Raw genomic sequence first — 7,234 nt, 5'->3', positions numbered from 1 at the left:
AAAACTTTAGAGGTTTTGCTAAGTTCAATTAAATGATGTATAGTCATTAAATATCTAGGTCATTTCCAAATAAGACAAAATATCAAATATTAATTGTCTCTTCTGTCTATAAAAGCCTTCCATTTTATATACCTTGTTGGATGCTGCTCTACTCATGAATCTTGCCAATTAGATGTTCAAATCTTATTCAGCTGAGTTTTTAAGATAGTATTATGGAGGAACTAAAGATATTTGGGTCTTTTGATAAACATGTGTTGTGTAATGTTGAGATTATACTGTGAAGAAGCATATGTTTTTCTAGGGGCACGTGGGTGGCTCAGTTGGTTGAGCGTGCGACTTGGGTTTTTCAGGTCATGATCCTGCGGTTTGTGGTTCCCAGCCCTGTGTTGGGCTCTGCGCTGACAGTACAGAGCCTGCTTGGGATTCTCCGTCTCCCTCTCTCCCTGTCTCTCCCCTGCCCGTTCTTTCTCTCTCCAAAATAAATAAATAAACATTAAAAGAAAAGAAGCATATGTTTCTATAGATTATAAAACATATTCATAAATTTGCCAATCTAAACAATGCTGGTATAATACAATTCACTAGTGCTTACTCTTAGTTCTCACAAGAAATGAAGATTTCTAAGTGTTAAAAATTCTAAATTTCTTTTAATGTGTATTTATTCTTGAGGGAGAGAGAGACAGAGTGTGAGTGGGGGAGGGGCAGAGACAGAGGGAGGCACAGAATCCGAAGCAGGCTCCAGGCTCTGAGCTGTCAGCACAGAGCCTGACTCGGGGCTCGAACTCACTGACTGCGAGACCATGACTTGAGCCGAACTCAGATGCTTAACCGACTGAGCCACCCAGCTGCCCCAAGTTAAGTGAGTTTTAATATCAAAAGTAAGCTGGTGCAAAATTAGAATTGGGTTTCTCGCTTTTAAAAGGGCAAAGTTTTCCTGGACTTTTGACTTGTTTTTGATAACAGACTGCAAAAGAAGTTTCTTTACCTTTTATAATAATCTGCCTAGAAAGCAGAGATTCTGTGTTTTATCAAAATAATTTTTTGTGCTTTATCAGATCTTTCATTGGTTTTGCTCATAACGGCATAGCATTTTTGTATTTGTCCTTAAAATCTTTTGTCACTTCAGTTGAATAAATAATTAAGTATTATTTCATAGTGATCTGTGATCCTATTTGGTCAAGTATTCAAACCATTCGATATTTTTGACAAAGTTTCCAAAATAAAATTCTCAATAAAATCTTTTTTGACCTCAAACTAAGTTTTGAAAATTTCTAGAGGGTCCCTGGAATATCTCAAAAGATTCGTTCTCTCCTTATACAAAGAGAGCTGGTACACTAATTGGGCTTATTTGATATGTTAACTTACAAGGGAAGGATTGTCAAATAGGTAATGTTGAACGTTCTTAGATTATATTGTATGTTATTGATATTATTAACAAAGTATTTTAGAAATTGTATGAAATTAGTAAAATTCTGATATGTACTGATATACCATGTTTTTTTTTTTTTTTAAACAGAGCCTGGCATGGGGCTCAAACCCACAAACCGTGAGATCATGACCTAAGCTAAAACCAAGAGTCAGACACTTAACCATCTAAGCCATCCAGGTGCCAACCTCAAGATTTGAAAAACTCAACGTGAGATTCCTTTGATTTTATTTTTATTTCTTTAAGTTTGTTTATTTATTTTGAGAGAGAGAGTGCACATATGAGCAGGGGAGGGGCAGAGAGACAGGGAGAGAGAGAATCCCAAGCAGGCTCCATGCCATCAGCAAGGAGCCTGACATAGGGCTCCATACCACGGAGCTGTGATATCATGAGGTGAGCCAAAATCAAAAGTCAGATGCTTAACTGACTGAGCCACCCAGGTGCCCCCAATCTGAGATTCCTTATGAAAAGTTCCAGCAAAGTAGATTTTAAAAAGCCTATATGATCAATCACTATTCTTGATGCACTTATGTAAATAATGAGGCCAAGTTGATTGAAACTAGACTTGATTTGCAGATGAATTAGCCTTGTTGTGACTGCCTTTGATAAAAATAGGGGTGATTGTACAGAGAAAAACTATGCTTCAGTAACACACGTTTGTGGATATCAAATTCTACTGCTGTTAATTCTCTTTGAGATTTTGTTTTCTATCTGTAAACTGGACTAGATCCTAATTTTTCTAGTTTCCTCCAATATTTGACTACAAATCTCCAGACTAATGTTTCCAGCTTTTCTCCCACCCTTTTGACATGGAATCCTTGAGAACTAAAACTGCCATTTTTCTAAAGCCATGCAAGCTAAAGTTGGACAACTTGATATAAATTTCAGAGAAGTCACCACAATTGCTCATGTATGGACAATCTTCATGCTTGTTGCAGTGTGGCCCCTCAGAAAGACCACCACTGACAAACTACAAACCAGAAAAATCTATCAGAGTGCCTCTAACTGAAGATATTTTGAGCAAGGCATCTAGAAATCTTCCTGACTCACTGCCTTCAGAACTCAGAAACTGGGATAACAGTCTGCTCCAATCATTGGTCATTGTTTTTCTTTTGTTTCCATAGAAATGCTGCCTGTTAAATACCTGACTGCTTGCACCATAGCCCTAACTTTGGGATCCCACCTGAATCAACACCTCCTGAAATGAAGTACAACTGTTTAACTGAACAGACTTATTCTCAGGACTAAGAGACTGGTTCAGTGAGATGGAGCCATCTACCAACTCAACTTCAGGATTGTGAAACTTCTTGGGGAAGTTTCCAAGGTGGAACTGAGGGGAAGAGCAAATTACGTGACCCCAAAATATGTCATTTTGTCTTGTGGGTTATTTTGAGCTGAAGGCAGACTCAAGAAAAACTTTCAGTTCTCCCTAATCACCTAAAAGAATTTAGGTAGGGGACCTGGCCCAGAAAGAGAGCTATTATTAGAGATAAATTTTTACTTGAAAGACCTATCTGGATGGCAGGGCAAACATTCATTCTTCTTATTGTCCTGTCACCCACTTTCCCTTTGAAGCCCCAGGTCCCTATCCCATTTCTTCATTCAGTATGGCACGTAAGCCTCATCTGATGGTCTTGTCTTTGGGTCTCATATTCTGATGGGACTTCTGTGTGTATGTCATTAAATGTTTTCCTCCTGTTAACCTGTTTTATATCAACCTACCAGCCAAAGAACCTAGAAGGGTAAAGGAGGAATTCTTCCTCCCAATGTAAAAAATATTTGTTCTTTCATCTTTTTGGCTCATTTTGCTTTGTGTACTTCCCTCATGGTTCATCGGTGTTCTAGCATGTGTCAGAATTTCCTTCCTTTTTAAGGATGAGTAATATTCTACAATATTGTAGGCATATGCTAAATTTTGTTCATCCATTCATTCACTGATGGACAATTCAGTTATTTCCATCTTTTGGCTCTTGTGAATAATACTGTTATGAACAGTGGTGTACAAGTATTTGTGTGAATACCTGCTTTCAGTTCTTTGGGTATATACCCATAAGTGGGGTTGCTGAACCATATGGCAATTCTATGTTTAAATGTGGATGAAGTCTAATTTGTCTATTTTTTCTTTTGTTGCTTGTGCCTTTTTCATATCCATAAAACCATCATCAAATCCACTGTCATGAAGCTCTTGTCCTGTATTTTCTACTAAGAGTTTTATAGTTTTACTTCTTACATTTCAGTCTTTGATCCACAGTGTGTAGATTTTATTACGTGCTAAATTAGTGATCTTTTAAAATATATAAACCCGGAGTGCCTGGGTGGCTCAGTCAGTTGAGCATCGGACTCTTCATTTCAGCTCAGGTGGTGGTCTCATGGTTCGTGGGTTCAATCCCCGAGTCGGGCTCTGTGCTGACAGTACAGACCCTGTTTTGGATTTTCTCTCCTTCTTCCTCTCTCTCTTCTCCTCCCCTGCTCACGTGGGCTCTCTCTCAAAATAAATAAATAAACTTAAAAAAAAAAAAAAATATATATATATATATATATATATATAAACCCAATCACGTCACACAGAAATTTGCTGAGCTCTTTTATCTCATTCAAATTAAAAATCATTCTTACCCTAGTCTGCAGGGCTCTACCTGATCTGGTTTACACTTGTCTGACTTGAACAAATTCTAGGAACACTGCCCACACCATGCTATTTCTCAAACATGCCAAGCACATTCCCACTTCAAAGAATTTATACTAGCTATTCCTTTTTCCAGGAACACACTTCCCTTCAGATCTCTGATTATATGCCCCCCTCTCAATGAGGTCTTTCTGGAGAACTTGAAGAAGGATTACTCTGCTTTTGTTTTCTTATTAGCATTTGTCACTGCTTGACATCTTACTTGTTTTCCCCTTGTGTCGCCCAAAGAGAATATAAACTCTAGGAAGGCAAATATCTTGGCATCTCTTTTGTTGTAATAGTATTCCCAAATTTTTATCTGAATGCTCAGAATAAAGCCACTTAGGGGTGGCCAATGGGTGAAAAACTTCTAAGCCATATCTTAAAAATAAGGAGTGTACCTCCTTTTCTCTCTTTCTACTGGCTAGAATTGGATGTGTTGGCAATCAGTTTTAAACTATTTAGATGATGACAACTCCTTAAAGATGACAAAGCAACAAGACTGATGAAACCTGGGTAACTGTTGATTTCTTAAAATAAAACCGTTGTAAAGCCTTGGTCTTCTCTCCCTTAAATTTTTTTTTTTTTTAAATATTCATTTTGGAGAGAGAGACAGAGCGTGAGCAGGGGAGGGGCAGAGAGAGAGGGAGACACAGAATCCGAAGCGGGCTCCAGGCTCCGAGCCGTCAGCACGGAGCCCAATGTGGGGCTTGAACCCATGAGCCGTGAGATTATGACCTGAGCTGAAATTGGACGTTTGACCGACTGAGCCATCCAGGTGCCCCAGGCTTCTCTTTTTTTGAGAAAGGGCACACTTTATTTGAAAGAGAACATTGCACACGACCAAAAGATGAAGGCAGCCCAAAGAGCATCCTATACATCATGCTCAAATAGATACACAGGATGACAGGTGAAGAATACTAAGAGTACACTTGATGTGATGAGCACTGAGAAATGTATAGAATTTTTTTAATGTTTACTTTTGAGAGAAAGAGTGAGTGGGGGAAGGGCAAAGAGAGAGGGGAACAGAGGATCCAAAGCAGGCTCTGCGCTGACAGCAGCAAGCCCAATGCAGGGCTCAAACTCACGAACCATGAGATCGTGACCTGAGCCAAAGTCAGACGTGCAACTGACTGAGCCACCCAGGCACCCTATAATGTACAGGAATTTTGACTCACTATATCATACTCCTGAAATTAATATAATACTGTCCATTAATTATACTTGAATAAAAAACATTTTTAAAGGTACATAGGATGTTCTGCTAATAAGAAAGATAAACTGGAATATGTATCCTTTGGGACACGTCCCTAGTCATATCTCTCTGAGGGGCTGGAAAACTCCTTTTTTTTTTTTTCCCAGAAGGTTTTTAGTGTTTATTTATTTTTGAGAGACAGGAACAAAGCATGAGTCGGGGGAGGGGCAGAGAGAGGAAACAGAATCCGAAGCAGGCTCCAGGCTCTGAGCTGTCAGCACTGAGCCCAACATGGGGCCCAAACCCAAGAGCCATGAGATCATGACCTGACCTGAAGTCAGATGCTTAACCGACTGAGCCACCCAGGTGCCCCTGGAATACTCTTAATCATTTATTTGAAGGCAACTGTGGTTCATTAAACATAGAGCCATTCAAGGGTGCCTTCTTGTTTTTCATAAAAACATTCTTAGATTTTTTTTTTTTTTTTTTAGTCTTCATTTGTTACTTTCATTCTATGTTCTCTCAAGGTCATCAGATTACTTCCTGTACTGATTGCCTTAATGTTAACACCAAGGAGGTCATTAGCTATGATCAAGTCGTCTAGGGGTTATGGGAGCAGCAGCCAGCATCATTCTGCTTGTATGAATCGTACTTCTTGGTCCTTCCATTGGTCAGAGGGAATTGGCTCTCCCTGTCAATGTGGCCCTGTCTGATAACTACTGGATCCAAATTTCCTACTAGGTTTGTGGCCATGGTAATTTGCATGTCTCCCCTTGAATCATATCCATCCAACTGGTTTCACAGTTCCAATAATGTTTCCTGAATTTCTCTCTCACCACCAGAATTTGAGTAATATTTTCTTTGTCGTAATGACATCAGTTTCATCAATAAGAATGATGGATGGTGCATGTTCCTCAGCAACTTGAAACAATTCTTGTATGAGTTTGGGCGCATCACCTAGGTACTTCTGAGTAATTCAGAGCCAGCTGCTCTCAAGAAAGTGGCTAAGGTTTGGTTTGCTACTGCTTTGGCTAGTAAGGTTTTACCTGTGCCAGGTGAAGCATAAAGAACAGGGCACCTGGGTAACTCAGTCGGTTAAGCATCCAACTTTGGGTCAGGTCATGATCTTGTGGTTAGTGAGTTCGAGCCCCACGTCAGGCTCTGTGCTGATAGCTCAGAACCTAGAGCCCGCTTCGGATTCTTTGTCACCCTCTCTCTCTGTTCCTCTCCCACTCGCACCCTGCGTGTGTCTCTCTCTCAACCTTAAATACAGATTAAAAAAAAATTAAAAAAAAAAAAAGGATGACTCTCTCAGGGTCCTCATACCCATTTTTAAAAATAATATTCAGGATGAGCAAAAGTAAACTCACAGATTCCATAATTTTCTGGCTTTGGTTGTCCAACCCGCCAATAACAGCATAGGTCTCCTGGAAGAGCTTTTCTACCTTCATTGCGGTGACCAGGGGATCCATGTCATCCATGCACTTTATGGTTGAACAGGACCAAGCAGTTGGGTTCCAGCAGACTGTTGTCTACAAATGAAAGAATGCTGGTATAGTATTCTGAGTCCAGAGATGTAGACACAATGGCACATCTTTGATCATCAATGACCTCTTCCAAGGTTCCTACCAACATAGGGGTCCCCCTCAGATCATCCACCATTGATCTTTCTTCCCCCTGCCTTTCTCCTAAAGGCTTCATTTATTCCTGATTCTGTCTTTTTTTTTAAAAAAAAAAAATTATTTATGGGGGCACCTGGTGGCTCAGTCAGTTAAGCATCCAACTTTGGCTCAGATCATCATCTCAGAGTTTGTGAGTTTGAGCCCTGTAATGGACTCTCTGCTGTCAGCACAGAGCCTGCTTTGGATCCTCTGTCCCCCTCTCTCCCTGCCCCTCCCCTACTCACTCTCTCTCTCTCTCTCTCAAAAATAAACATTGAAAAAAAGAA

At 39.9% G+C, this 7,234-nt stretch overlaps 1 pseudogene; it reads right to left on the bottom strand.

Annotated features, from left to right (window-relative positions):
• Positions 1-5,644: 5,644 nt before the first annotated feature.
• On the bottom strand, positions 5,645-6,992 carry LOC121022267 (26S proteasome regulatory subunit 4-like; annotated as a pseudogene).
• Between the last annotated feature and the right edge of the window lie 242 nt (positions 6,993-7,234).

Source organism: Herpailurus yagouaroundi, unplaced genomic scaffold, assembly GCF_014898765.1.
Source record: "Herpailurus yagouaroundi ecotype Mexico unplaced genomic scaffold, PumYag 387, whole genome shotgun sequence".
NCBI lineage: Eukaryota > Metazoa > Chordata > Mammalia > Carnivora > Felidae > Herpailurus > Herpailurus yagouaroundi.
The sequence above is the reverse complement of the archived record's forward strand: the minus strand, read 5'-3'. Positions and strand labels throughout refer to the sequence as shown.